This window comes from Helicoverpa zea, chromosome 4 (genome assembly GCF_022581195.2).
Source record: "Helicoverpa zea isolate HzStark_Cry1AcR chromosome 4, ilHelZeax1.1, whole genome shotgun sequence".
Classification (NCBI taxonomy): domain Eukaryota; kingdom Metazoa; phylum Arthropoda; class Insecta; order Lepidoptera; family Noctuidae; genus Helicoverpa; species Helicoverpa zea.
In genome coordinates this window covers 2,759,241-2,775,563 of record NC_061455.1, presented here as the reverse complement: position 1 = coordinate 2,775,563, position 16,323 = coordinate 2,759,241, and the positions used below count along the sequence as shown (strand labels likewise).

At 35.1% G+C, this 16,323-nt stretch overlaps 1 protein-coding gene across 2 annotated transcripts in view; it reads left to right on the top strand.

The window, feature by feature from the left end:
* LOC124629504 (CUGBP Elav-like family member 1) overlaps positions 1–16,323 on the top strand; it is a 292,193-nt gene that overhangs the window by 50,466 nt on the left and 225,404 nt on the right. The window lies entirely within an intron of this gene.

Here is a 16,323-nt window from a genome sequence, read left to right as displayed (position 1 = left end):
TCAGAAGACACTCACAAGCTCGATTCAAGCTTTTTAGTAACATTTGCTTATTTGTGGATCAAAAATATTGCAAAATTGAATCAATAGATCCCAAAGATTATCACCTCTTACAACGTCACAACATAAAAACACTAATATTTATTTTTTTAAAGCAAGATTGTGCAATACAATATGTGTGTATGTATAGATAACACTACAAAATCAAAAACAGTTTTAATGCTTTAAAAATATTCATTACGTCAGCAAGTGGATTTGTAGCCATATCTAAGCTAGACTCTACGCTGCTGTTAATATTAAAAAAAAAATCTTGATTTAAGCTCACCTAGTTCTCAACACCAAATTGGATTAAAATTGTAACAGTGTAATAAATCAATTACTTATCTTAAATTTCATCAGTCTTGACAGAATACTTCAGCAATAAAGTTACCAAAATATATTACCCAACGCACAAAAGAGTATAAGGCACGTTAACTCTTTTCAACGCTTTAACAAAGAGGTCATTCTGAAAGAAATTTCTAAACAAAAATGACAGAGCAAACTTGTTAAATTGTAATTTTTTCGTCCCCTTACACATTCTTTGAACTTACCTCGAAATTCGACGGGGCCTTGGAGACACCCTTTTGTACAATAAATTCATTTTGAATGTCAACCCTGGATATACAAAAATCACAGTTTAGCTGCGACCCTACTAGATTGTAGTTACCTTTCTAGTTTTTCGATTTGGAATTCTTATGATTGTGTTTTTATATCGAATCGAATACGAGACCTCACGAAATAGTGGCTCAAACTTTTTTTTCTGTTTATATTTCTGCAAGGTTTCATAAGTTGAATTATTTATTAGATACCTATTTATACTGGAAGACGACGCAAATATAATTAGGAAAAGGGCTTGGGAAAAGATGATGACCTTGTTTTAAAGGTCCAAGCCTTTTCTAAACTACGGATGCAGCTGAGTACCAGTGTTTTACCAGGAGCGACTGCCAATCTGACCTCCTCAACCCAGTTATTCGGGCAACCCAATACTTCCTGGTAAGACTGGTGTCAGACTGACTGACTTCTGACTACCCGTAATATAATTAATAATAATCTCTGCGAACTAAAGGTAAAGCTGCACAAAGTTCCACCACATTTCTCTAAGCTACCCCGCAAGTAATATATCTACACAATAAATTCATTTGTGCGTCAACCTTCACCAATCTCTATTAGAGGGACATGATAGCCACTTGGCCGCTCTGGGTCTATGTGTCAAGGTATATGACAAATTATTATGGTAGTAACGTGTTTTCATGCAGTGAAAGCGAGAGTCTAAGGATGCGTTCAAACCAAACTGACTGTCAGCCGCCGAGCGTCAGCGTCTATGCATATTACGAATAACGTGTATTTGGTTAGATATGACAGAAAAAGTGAATATGTATTGAAATAATATGAACTGCGTAACGTTCGCTCACCTTCGGCGGCTGACAGTCAGTTTGGTTTGAACGCAGTCATAGGATGCCCGACCACGTCCTATAATAATCGGTGGCCGAGTAGAAAGCTGATTATGGGACGATATCCCCTTTCGAAGATAGAATTTTAAGTAAGATTATTAATAGAAAAAATAACAATAATAGAAGAATTACCGCAGATGAATAGAACCTCTTTCTATTGTAATGAGCGCAATAAAAATACACCTACATTCATTTCGCGAAACCTACTTAGGTACACCTAATGCCCTTGGTACAACAGAATAAGCAATAAAACTGATTACTTTTTAAATAAATTATCAGAATGCCAGCAAAGAAAGGCCTTAATAAAGAACACAATGCGTGTCACGGTTTAATGAAAAATAATAGTTATTGTGTAACCAGCAGGGTCGTTTTTTCACTAAAGTTTTTTTCAAGGTCGACTCCTGTGATAAGGGTAATGAAAATTGATATTGTTGTTAGGTTTTGATAGCTATCAGAAAAGGTGGTGCGCATGTTTTTGGGATGAGCAGAGATTGAGGTAGTAATAAAGATGGCCAGTTTGAAATGAAAGTTATTAGACTCACATATTTATGTACTTAAGAAAATGTTTTCATATGCGAGGCTACATTTTTACAATATTTTTGAGATGATTTATTACATGGAGTACCCATTCCTTTTGCAATTTGATCATAAATCCAGTCTCATATGCTACTAAGAAAATCACGTCACTTTGAATCGACCAATAATACCGCATATCTCACTACCTACCTTTGTTTTACTTTTGCAATTGGGTATGAAACAGAAATCTATACTAATATTATAAAGCTGAAGAGTTTGTTTGTTTGTTTGAACGCGCTAATCTCAGGAACTACTGGTCCGATTTGAACAATTCTTTCGGTGTTAGATAGCCCATTTATCGAGGAAGGCTACAGGCTACTTTTTATCCGGGCTCGTGCAGAGGTTCCCACGGGATGCGGATGAAACCGCTGGCAGAAGCTAGTGATGTCATAAAAATATCTAGCGCAAATATAACTCCCACACGTTAACATATGGCAAAATGACTTCTTTATTACACAAACAATTAGATTCATGTTTATGAACGGAACTAAAATAGACAAGGCCATATTGACTTTATGTAATTTTATTCCTCATATTACGGATATTACTGAGACAGCCTAGTTGTACTTGGCTTAGAACTAGGGATCAGTCAAACTTATGAATATTGAGAGCAATAAATAATAGGGTATTTTTACACACATATGCAAACATGACATACGCAGACCAAGATAATAAAGCTTCTAAAAAATTTAAAGTACATCTATATAGGTAAACTAAAACTATGCCCATCTAGTCCTAAAAACGAATAATCTTCATTACTCAAAATAAAATCATAAGCACCTAAACTACACCGTTGATATGGTTCCCCATAAATTGCAATACACTGCTTGCGGTTCAACCGCGTGTGCTAGACGATAGTTCGCATCTGCTCACCCCCTCACATTACAACGGTATCATGACAGCCAGTCTGAGTAAACACTATAAATTATGCAAATTATATATTTTATTACCTACAACACACATCCCCCCGATTGTTCGCACTTTACTCGTACTACTACAGAATCGTGTTAAGTTTTGACGGGCTTGGTTTTAGTTGAGGCTGGTAAGTCAGCGGTTTTTGTAGATATTATTGGCCTTAGAAATCGGATTTTTTGGTTAAGGCTGTAGTTGATTAACAGCCAGTTTCTTCATCAAAAGTTAAAGCCAAAATAAAAGTCAAAGTAATGACTAAAGTTAAAGTAACGGTTAAATTCAATTTTTCTATGAATTTTGCTGTCACTTTAGCCTTGAAAAAACGAATTTGACCGTTACTTTAACTTTAGACATTACTTTAACTTTAACTTTTGATGAAAAAACTGGCCGTAAATACTCTTTCGTTATAATTTTCATCGAGACTTTTTATTCCTTGTGTTTCAGTTAGTACATCCAATTTTAGCAATTTCTTTATCTTGTGTTACAAAAAGAATATTAGAATATACTCTCGCAACATTTTTTTTTCAACTCGATCACAAGACACATGCCAAGTTTACCTAAATTCTACAATAAAAAAATAATTTCTTATAAATGTAACAGTTAAATGCTTTCCATTGTTTGTAAACTACAAATAAATAATAATTTTGGTCGTATTCAAGTCTTTTGAAATATAAAACACGTAGTTGAAAATAAGTGAATTATAAAGAAAGACAAAAAACAAGGAGAATACTCATTGTCACCTTTCAACGCTTTTTCATTTAATTTTGTTTTTGTGTTTAATTCAACACTGCTACAAACCATTGTGTGAAAAGCACTGTAATTTTATACAAATTAATGTGGAAACAACGTTTTCAAGTAACAGACGAAATATTAAATACACTTTGTGAAACCTAATATTTTTCTCCCACGTATACGAATACCTAGCTGAAACGGTTTCAGCTCCGTCCTAATAACGTAAAATTTATATCCCAAAATATTTTAATATCGCTTCCATTGTAGCCAGCCATTTCAGGCACACTTAAAATGCAAACCTTAGTGTATTGAGTTAGGTACAAACCGAAGCTAAAATAAAAATAAATGTATTATAAACTCCTTGAAATAAATTTACGATAACAACAGTATTTGCATATTTTAATGTATCGCTGTAGTGTACTCCATTCCGATGCGATCTTGAGGTTATGCTTTCGATTCAACAATTCCCCTACTAAGACTTGTTAGCTCAAGTACTTTGCAGAATATTCATAGACTAGAGCTCCTTTTAAAAGGGAGCGTTGAGTGGTTCGGTTAAGATCTGCGTCGATATCGGGAATTAATTGAATAAAACGCAGTGTTGGATGAGAGAAGGCAAGGCATCAAGAAGGAGCCCTCATGAATATGGATTCATGTTAAAGTGTTCCTCTCTCTGTAAAAAGTTGAAGTTATTAAGTCGATGGCCATTAAATCTGAGGTCAAAGTACGTACAATTGCTGAATGGGGGCCCAAGAGATTTATCGGTTCCCTAATTGATAATTTATTACACTGAGTCGAATGAATTTGAAATGAAAATGTAGACCTTTCAATACTTTGCCGGCGATAAATGAACAGAAAAATGTTGGCGTTTCAGTTAATTGAAAGTTAAGGAGACGTTTTGATACAAATGTCGGTGCTTAATACGATGGATTTCACTAAAGTTCGAGTTAATCATTTTGTGGTAGCATTTGTATCTTATCAACTGTGAGGCTTTATGCCAAAGTAAAGGCTCAATACGGATTTTAGAACAGGGTATAGCGTTGAATCAACTTTTGGCTGTTTGCCAGACGTTATCGAATTTATGTAAAAGATAGAAATTGAGGTGAGAAATGTAAGCACGTGTTTTCATTACATCCGAATGAAATAGTTAAGATGTCAGATCAGAAACACTTTTGTTTTGTTTTGTATTACACCGTAAGCAAATATTAAATGTCGTAATTGACCTTATCCTACTAATATTATAAACGCGAAAGTTTGTATGTATGGATGTATGGATGTTTGTTACTCTTTCACGCAAAAACTACTGAATGGATTTTAATGAAACTTTACAATAATATAGCTTATACATCAGAATAACACATAGGCTACAATTTGTAAACATATTGTTCGAAATACTAAACCTGCGCAGACGAAGTCGCGGGCACCAGCTAGTAATGTTATAAATTGATAAATTTTTGACTTCCTTTCGGGTTTAGTGGCTCCACATCGAAAGGCGAATATAAGGCAAAGCCCCTATTCTTAAATCTCAAGCTTCGTGTTCATATCAGGGGCTTATTAAAACTCACAACTTTCTGAATTTTATTAATTACTTGGAAATACTTGGAATACCGTTATTATAAATTGCTTCTAAAGTTTAAATGCAAGGTATTTCGTTTCATTTATGTAATATTCACTTTGGGAGTTTTGTGTTGATTATTCATATTAATATCGCGAAGGAAAACAAAGAGTTATTCCATTGTTCTTGTAATTTGTATAATAATGGCTCGCGTTTAAGACGTTACTGAGAATTCCGGGATTGGGATCAAGAGGTACTTTGGAAGTAGCTGAAAGATAATAAGAACCTTATTAATGATGAAATCGACGTGTCCCATAGTATTAATAGGAAGTAAGAAGTTCACTGGCTTATACTAAGCTTGATATGAATTAAGACTCCTTGAGTTGTTCGTAACACCAATAATGTCAATATCGACAGAATTGGTAAAAGAAACAATTGATTAGTAGTTAGGAAAATATGATGCACCTCAACAACTACTTAAAAGAAAAAGAAAACCGTGATGCAAAATTCGTTGACCACAAATAGTGAACCGGGGAAAAATGGACCTATACCACAACACACGATGGGTAATTGGCCCGGAATAAATTTCTATGACAAAGTGTTTGGGTTAATTACTAAAGGTCCGACGAAAATGGAGCACTGCTTTGTAATCCCAGTGGCGATGACAAATTTGCAAAATTGTTTCGGTTTTGTTTCGGGTTCCGAGATTCAGACCTCACTAATGAGAGTTGGTTTGCCGCGGTGACCGACTATGGTTTTTACCTGTTTTTTGGGACACATAAGGTTGAATTTGATGGTATTTTGTTTTCTAATGATTATGCTTTAAAAGGGTTTTTAGAAATATGCTCGTGGATGTGGTCTTAGGCAGCGTTTGTGGTTGAGCGTTATTTAGAAAATAAGTGGGGAAATGGGTACTGTTTAATTGTATTAATAAAAATTTATAACAGGTAGTAGTATAATAATTTTATTTCAATTTTTTTAAACTAGATATTTTTCTATTAGTATCTGGAGTAGGTTTAAAATGACTCTTCATCTTGAGTGGTAAGATCTAAGCTAATCCGAAGAGAGAAATGTCGTCATAAGACGTGACTTTTCTCTCGACTGCCGTCGACTATGAGAAATTCTTCACTTAGCTGCCCGGAGATAGTAGAATAGCTGGGAATATGATAACAGATATAAATGGCTACCACTATCAAACAGTTAGTTTTAACCACTATTGGAAAAAGAGGTAATTATTTTTGTTGCTTTTATTGCACTTTATTATAATTTTTAGGATTGAAGCATATTCCATTTTAATTTTTCTCTGAATTAAAATCCCATTGAAACATTGAATTAGCCTACCTGTAACTTCAAAACACAATTCGATTTCCTTTTTAACTTTAATATTTAACTTTTCAACTATCTAATATAATGAAATTCACCGACACTAAAAATACACAGACTCAATTACCCCCACACTCCTCTACTTGAAGCTACTTAAACTATCCAGCTCACTAGTTCCAGCTTAAATAAATATCGACCTACAAAAGCAAATATCTACTTTGAAATAAGAGTAGGAACATTGAGAACAAAATGACTAGCGGAGGTGCCATAACGGAAAATCTCCTAAGAAAGTAGCGCGCCAAAATGCGGGTGTGCGAGGAACGAGGAACGTTACTGTCTCCGCCCTTATGCGCCTTGCTTGGACCCGACCATGTTGTAACTCCAAAAATCATTGACAGATGTTTCAAAGAACCCGGACGCCTCGTTAGTTCAATCGTAACTGATTGTTTTGGTCATGCCCACCGTACCCATTTGACCTAGAAGAAGGCGCGTGAGCTACCTGCATTATGTCATCTCCGTTCATCTTTCCTTACTCCGTGTGTAGGAACTTGTCTAGCTTTAGTAACCTTTTTAGTACTAATTTCCTCCGGTTTGAGACTAGAGGAATTTATCAACTTTTCTTCGTGAGTTGAGGCGGAACTAATTAAGGTTTTCTGTTTTACATTGTATTCTATAGCTGTGTGAATTTCGTTTGTATGTTTTAATTTTCTTTTTCTTTGTTGTTATTTTTGATGTTCTATATTAATGTATTTGGCACTTGCGTTTTCTACGTCTGTTATGGATGTCTGAGATATCGTGTATCAGTTTTGTCCATATCTAAAGCTGGGTACTCACTTAGCAGTGTAGCACGTAACGTATCAGATACGGTATCAAGTGAGTACGTAGGCACGAGCCCGCTGCGAGCCGCTCGTGCGGAGCGCTGTAAGCTCGCAGTGACCCGCCGAGTGGCGGTTTTACTGCGAACACAAAGGCGGCTCGCAGGGTGCTCGTGGACGGCGTCACGACCGCTTGTGTAGTGAGTACGTACGCGCGAGCTTGACCTCAGTTGAACACTATTGAAATGTCCACTTATCGCTTGAGACTTCATATCCATTACTAAACTGTTATTACGATTTAGATTAGGGCTGTTAGGGCTTTTATATTTATCTAAAATATTATAAATGAATATGAAAGCAGCTCTAGCCACCATTTGATACATGTTGTCGGCGTGACGTCGTTGCGAGCACAGCGGATCCGGCAGCTCGTAACTAGATACGTGGAGGTCCGTGGACAAGCCGTACTTGCAGGTTGATACCGTATCTGATACATCACTGCTAAGTGAGTACCCAGCTTAAGGAGATGATATCATAGGTCTCCAATCCTATATAAATTTAAATACTCATAAAATCATCGGATTATTCCAATCACCATCAATTTATATTTACAATATATCAACATTTTTGCTAAAAGAAAAATGTTTTTCTATAAAATAATATATTATTTTTTTATAATCTTTATTAGCCCACTTAAATTATCGCTGATTTAATGGCCCCACAAAACTTATAGCACGTACAGTTTGTCACTCGGATTTATGTCGCGTCCTATCCTAGTCACGTGACACGCCAGTCAATACTAATTAGACAAGGTTTTAGTTCCACGCCGGTTTTATAGCCCCGAGAATTATACCAACGTAATAAGTTTTGACCTCTCGTTTTATGGTCGGCAATTTTGATGTTAATCTTACTTTTGATCTGGTTACAAAAAGTTGGTAGTTTTTATTAGTTTTTTTATGTGTTTTGAATAATACTTGGTTGCGTTTGTTATCTTTATGGTGATGGAATTTTGGCTCCGGATAGAAAGTACTTGACGTCATTTTGGACTGATAACTGGAGTTGAATTAAGTTACTGAGTGTCAGAGGCTTATGCTATAACTGTTATAATATCAATTTTGTGACAAAAAGAGCAGGTCTTTTAACGTTTCGTAAGAACCTTGTGAAATAAAACCTTTAACTTTGAGATTTCACATAAGGAAAAGTTCAGTTTCAGATATCGAGAGACGCCATAAAATAAAAAACTAGGCTCGCTTTGTCCATACAACAAAAAAAACACAACGATCTCGCTAACAATCGAAATAATGAGCTTTCAACAAAATTCCACGAACTAAAAATAATAATTTAATTAAAATTCCAAAACGCAGTGTAGTCTGCCAGCAATAACAATTAAACGCAAAGCCAGACTGCAACCGGCTAACTGAATAAATTAAAGTATTCGCCGGACTGGCCTGTAAACTCTGTGTTTTACAACTATATAGGAATTCTTATAAGTACCTAGTTTTCTGTCTGGACTACAGATGAAAGAAGTGTGTTTTAATATTCGGACTATAAAATTAGAAATGATTTTTACTTGAATGGCTAGAAGCTATTCTTATGATTTTTTTGAACTGACAATATGAAATAAACATTAGGTATCCAATTTTTTGTTGGTTTATTTTGGGCTTATATAACTTCTTGACACCAATGACTTCAATAGTTGTAAACTAGGAATGCGCGCCAATTAAATGCAACCGCACCAGACAAAGGGCAAAAACAAAACCATTTTCACCATGAACCGTCAAAACAAAGATCTCCAAGAACTCCAACAATCAAAGAATACCACATTCCTTTCACATCCAGAGGTCCATGGAAATTTCAAACACAATACCCTGAAGAAAGGAACCCGCCACTTACGAAGCTCTAGGGCAAGGAAAGATTAATTTGTACCTCCGCCGGGAAAAAGAAAAATAATGACGGGGATACGAAGAGCCTGTCATGTTTGTAATGTACACGGAATTCCCGGTTATTAAGCGTAAGAGAAAATATAAAAGGACAACGTATTATTTGGTGCAGGGACGTATTTAAAGGTACTAAAATGGTTTAGTTGACATGTGAAGTTTGGATGAATTTTTAACTGTCTAATTGTTTGATATTGATTAATTACCTCTAATGTTAATTGATATTAAACTTATTAAACTATCTAGTCTTTTATCATATAAAGAAAATATAAACAGAAGTAATACCGACTTTTTTTATCTGAGGGCACGGCAGTGCCCCAGCCAAGACTCGAGCAAAGCGGGCACGGCCGTACCATCTTTTCTCGGAGCGTTTCGCGGCTATTTCAGCCCCCTGTATCTTCCATGTGAACAAAGCTAGGAGTTTAGGTTTTCGATGACCAAGAGTAAGTATTAGAACAAGCTCAGTCTCAAAATTACAAGACATTTGAATAAATAGTTTACGAGTTATGAGCGATCAAAGTTACACCATTTTGTCACTGACTCACTGACCGATCATCAAAAGTCTAAGGTACTTCTAGCAAACTTAGAACCTTCAAATTTGGCACCAAGATAGGTTATTATACTTCGGCCGTTCAGAGAATGCGTTCCTGACACCTATCAGTTAGTCACGACTAGTGATGGGCACAACATAACTCTGAGTTCGTTACCGTTCCTTCAAAATGAACCGCCGCATTATTTTAAGATTATTTTCGTTTTAAATTGGCGGAATCATTTGTTTTATATTTTAGTTATTTAAGTGGAAACCAAAAAAAGGTAATATTCATATAATAAAATTGTTTTATTTATTCTTTGTTACAAGTACATTGAATTGAATGTGCGAACAGAATATTAATCAGACTCCGATTTGCTTGAGGAGGTGGTGTCTTCATCATCATCTTCGCCTACATGTATAATTATATTATTATCAATAACAGAATCAATCCTGATATCTCGGTCTAACAAAAGCCGGGTAATCAAATAAAAACAGATCGAAAACACTTGAAAAACGTGGTCTATGCGCACGAAACGACAACGGACGACTGTTTTAGCGTCACAAAATGGCGGCCCATAACGCCATTTGGGGTTACCATTTTTAATCTAAGTATAAAAATGCGGTTTGGTCATAGTTTTATTTTTATTTTTCATAAAAGTTATAATTAAGTCTTATAGTCCATTATTTTCCAATTCTTAAAAAGAAAATCAAAACGTATTATTTTATATTATAACTGTATAAGAACAGATTACGATACTTGCCTGTTATTTTTAGCACAGCACTACAAAATATAAACCGCTGACATAACCTTGTAATAGCGCAGTATAGATTTAGAAAAATATTGTTTACCAAGTTATTTGACATTCAGTTTGGCACAAAATTATAACATTCATTGATTATTGATATAATAATGTTGTTTTAATGCTCCTCAATTGTTAAAACGGTAAACAACCAGCAAAAATATTTTTATCGTAACTGCAACGCCATTGCAAAGTTACGTCGTCAGTTCAATCGCGACGTGTCAGGAACGCATTCTCTGAATGGCCGAACTATAGCTACATATAAAGGGAAAATTATAAAAACCTTAAAACTTAATAAAAAAATAGGAAACAAATTTATATTTGCGGTTTTTCAAGAACATTGTGTATGAATTTTGACTGCATTGATAACTTTGTTATTTATTTATGTACAAAATGTTACTATTTGTTTTATTGTTACGTAGTGTGGTATATTGTTATTATGTATTAAATATACATACATATGAATAAAAAAGCTAGGTTAAAATGAAATGAATAATGATAAAATCTTTCATATTAATGCAGTGCGATGAATACTCCATGCTCGCTCGATAGATGGCGTTGTCCTGGTCTAAATCGCGCTATGGTTTCGTAACATAGCTTAGTATAAGTAGTACTTAAAAAAAAATTAATAATTTCATGTGATTACGCCATCTACCTCTGAAATAAATCTCTTTTATTCTTAAAGATATTCGATTCAAAAATTCGTCAATTTCGAAATTTTTTACTTTATTAAAAAAAAATGTTGTTTACGTGCTACTTTAGAGGTGTACATATTTAGTTTGTTATATATTTAGTTAGTTGCATGTAAGTTAATTTAATTTGTTATATACTTAGAGAAGAAAGATACCTACAAAAAATAAATTAGATCCCACCAAAAACATTAAATGTAAAAAAAGCCAATCCTCTACGCAATTCCTCCACCGTAAAAAGTTTTGAGATCGCATAGAAGCCAAGTCCTGTTCAACTTTATTTGTAATAGGGCTGATTTTTCAATCGCCAGATAACTGTTATCTGAGGAATAGGTTTGACGTTTTGACAGCTTTTGTATAGAAAATATGTCAAACCGCCATATTTATTCTTCAGATAGAAGTTAACTCATGATTGAAAAATCAGCCCTTAATAAATCAATATTTTGTGACTATATCAGTAGTTTTGTTCACATTACAATAATATTGTCTTGGCCATGAAAGTCGCTCCTCGTAATAATGTGTAAATACCATTGGATTGATAAATTCTATATGGACATGATTTTACGATTGGACTGATTATGGACTGATTGGAATTTGAGATCACCATGGACTAAACATGCGCCATAGTACATGTGCAGTTCATTGATGTTGGATGATTACTGACTGTCGGTCATTTAGTAACAATTGAATAAACGAAAAGTATTTAATTCTGTGATATTAAACTTCATGTTTGACTTTCACCTCTCCAAGATATGCTGTATTATATTTGTAGTTTATTGTGCTCATGGCCAAGTCAATATTATTGTAAAGTGAACGAAACTATTGATAGAGTCACAAAATATTGATTTATTATTACAAATAAAGTTGAACAGGACTTGGCTTCTATGCGATCTCAAAACTTTTTACGGTGGAGGAATTGCGTAGAGGATTGGCTTTTTTTACATTTAATGTTTTTGGTGGGATTTATTGTTTAAAAAAATAATGTCCTTATGACAGTTCAATGCTTCACATATTTAATCGATACGATTTTAACCCTCTTCTACTTTTAGTGACAATATTGCTGCTAACTGTTATAAATAAACTTATATTGAAGGAAATTACTATGCTTTATTGTCATGTTCAGTTTCTTTCCCATATGGATGGACCCAAATCCAGCCCTGCCCAAATGTTCATAATATCCATTAATGACGAAATATTATTAGATTTGTCACCAAACTTATCCATTACGACACACGTAATGAGATATGTCGCAACTATTCCCACAGAAATCAATTAAGTGATCCCTTTGACATGTTAAATACCGCCACATACCGTTATTAATAATACTTATTGCTTTTTATTTTTGTTTGTTCTTTTACCTATATATTTCTATTTTCAGCTATATGAAATACTTGGTTTTCACTGCGGTTTCGCCCACGTTCAAAGGAAACTACCCGCAACCACAGAATAACTAGTCTATCACCTTTGTCAGACTAGACCTAGACTGTCAGTGTAACCATTCATTCAAGTTCAGTACTTTTAGAGTAATAGACAGACAGGCAGAGTTACAATCGTCGAATATCTAAGAGAGAGTTAGTAGGTATCCGAGATTTCTCTATGTTGTAACGTATACCTGTTGAAGCAATTACAATATTAATCGTTATCGCAATATCATTTAATATTCCTGGAATTGTAACCATTACTGTTAAGCCTACAAACTATATACTCCATGTACGCTGTAAACTGATTCTTCGAAGCTACATAGCAGAGCCAGTAAATATACTAAGCCTGAACAGTGAACACAAGTTGCAAACCCAGCCAAGTTTCATAATCGCGTAGAATTCGTCACGTGCCTCGACCCCAAGTTAATAACGGCCAAGTGTCGCCCCCCGGCGTCGCCTATTCTGATATAATTGTGGAACAAAGGGGTCGCCAGATGTAGAGGTTTGTCACGAAACTTTATCTGTTAGGCTTTGTCAATGCTTCCAAGATTGTGGTGTTGAAGTATTTGCTGTGCAATTATCGTGAATGTCAGTTTGAGACTTGATTTTGAGTTACAAATGAGTTATAGGTCCTGAACCAGTTAATGATTGTGATTATAAAACTAAAAATAATTAAGTGGTTTGAAGCGTATAAGATACGTTATTATTATGTTATTTAAAAGATGGTGATACAACACGTCTTTCATTATTTATCAATTCAAAAGCAAATAAGATCAAAGTCAAATATGTTTATTTCCAATAACAAATATTAGAAGAATTTGTTGAGATTATGTAATAAATATGGTCCTATATATTCTGCTTCGAAAATGGTGACCATGTTTTGTTTTGGACCTTTGGAAAAGAAAATACAATACTTCCCAATAATCCTGTATTCTTTTAACGACATCACCTCTTGATAGACCACTAGTCTCCAAAAAATAATTGAACAAAAAACCTCGCTAGATATCACACGCGGGTGATTTAAGAAGTGCCTACATCATAGGGCTCTCGCGACCGCATCCGCGCTCAAACGACTCCGTCTTCCTACTTGAGTGACTAGTTTCCTCAAGTGTAGGGCTCTTAGCATCGGACTCTTGAGTCTCTGACATAACAACCGTCTTGTTGTATATTATATACCTTGGTGTGGTAGAATTTCTATGTTATATGATGTTATGTTCATGATATTTACTGAGTCCCTTTTGCCCATTTATTTTGGTGTCTAAGAATTGTGAACAAATTGAGTGTTCGATGTGACAATTCCAATCTATTATTTGAAAATTCGATAGCATTTTACTCTGGTTTTATAACTATATCAAGCTCGAACACATATATCATAAATCTTTACTAATCGAAATAACTTAAAATTCTATCCCTCATCCCCCAAAAGTGATTTAGCACTTTACAAATCGATTAAGAAACCTCGAAAACGTGCTAGTCTGAAATAATATTCTAAGTTCTGACCTTCAGCAAAATGGAAAGTACTAGGACAATAGTAGGTCACAGGAGATTTACGATATTCACTGATCTTAGTAAGTGTCCTCTTGTGACACTATGCTCGCCTGGTAATTTTATCCGTTACGTCGAAAAGATTTCGCAAGATTTACTGTTGTGATATGTCTTCACTGATTTTAGGGATAGACCGTTATCAGACTTTTTTTGGTGTTCTGAATGTGTCACAACAAATTGAGTGAAATTTTTCACATGTTTTCTTGTATTACGACAGGAAAAGACTGATTTATTTTGTAAGTTTCATACACAACGCCTTTGGTCATCATTTTTATTAAACCTTTTGCTACAATAAAGTTGACGTAATGCACTTTCCATTTATCTGCGTGGGGACATTAAAAAACTCTGGGGCACGCACGTGAATGTTACTGCCCTATAATTTGTCAATTAAAACACTGATTCCGCCAACAGCCGGGAATGCTTCTCATTTCACTGCTGAACGCACAAGGGGTACGAACCCAAGCGTGCTTACAAAACCCAACGCAACAACGGGTTCTTTTTTCGAAAATAAACCCTCCAATACAGTGCACAAATCAACCGGCACTTTCGATTAGTACAATACGCGAGGGCGATATGTTTCAACGGGGTTTTGGATCGATATGTGCAGCCGGATCAACCGTGTTGATTGGCTTCGGACTATCACCAGTCGCGACTAGTGTAAACCGGTTGTGCGCTCCCGGCTCACATTGCTCGATTTGATTTCCGTTTGAAAAAAAATTGCCAGCGGATTTTTGAGGTGTTAGTTTGAATGTATGCGGGTATTGGTGTTGAGTGGTCATGCAATCCTAAAGATAGCATCGGAACTTGATCAAAGGACCAATCTTTGGAACTCAATATTGCAAGCATTCAATCGAAATGATTGGACTGGCCAAACAGAAACTGCAGTTTCAACACATTCTAAATTCAAAACACGCGTCCTAAAATATTCTGCGCTTAACAGCTGTACCCAAATTACAAAGTACTCTGTAATATAGTCTCTCATAAATCTGTCATATAAACTCCACCTTTAATGAGCTGGTATTAAAACACAAACTTGTAATAGGAACTCGGCGTCTGCCATTATAATTAACCTAAGAGAATCGAGCGGCGTTCACAGCCGATCTTCAGAACAGTAGGAACACCTTAGTCTCGCGAGCCGGATTACACCGCTTTAAAATTCCCTAGACACTTCACACGAGCTTACCCTTCATAGGTGGATAATGGGCTAGGTTTCCGATAAAAGCGGAAAATCTTTGTGAGTCTAGCTTCGATAGTTATACCTACGTAGGTTGACAGAGACCGCGTACTGTAGACTGCACCGTGTTAGGGTGCTGGTATTTTGTGAAAAGATTAAAAGTACAGTATTTAGATAGATAGATATATTCTTTATTATGCACACCAATTAAAAATCAACAAGAACAAACAAAAATTTTGAAGTTGGTGACACAATGGGCGGTCTTATCGCTAAAAGCGATTTCTTACAGACAACCTTTGGATGGATTGTGACAAGTGTGAATGTATTTAAAACTAATAAATAATTTTTGTTATTTCGATATTTGGAAAATATTTCCTGAATTTGTATATTAAGGTAATTTTATATTGAAGTTATATTGTAAAGGTTGTATTGTATCTACCACTTACTTATCCTTCTTGTTGGGTATACTACATATTACAAACTTTACATAATTTCAAAATCTGTTATATTTTTAGAATCAATCTTTAGGCATATAGTTTTCCCAGTCAAAGACGTTACATCGATCTTTTCCCTTATGACGTATCTCGCTCCTCGCTCACACTAAGACCAAAGCCTTACCCTCCCCTTTCTCAGCTTACCCGGGGGCCTATTTGAGCGTATTCGAGCTCGCTAGCTAATTGAGTCGAGACTCCTCCTGATTGTAGACTCAGAACAAAACTACACTTATTTTTACTGTAAAGTACATTTAATAAAATGTGGCGAAGAAGATTTGATATCGATATTTTTAAAAGTACTATTTGGAAAGTATTTCAAATAATATGGTTAGAAATC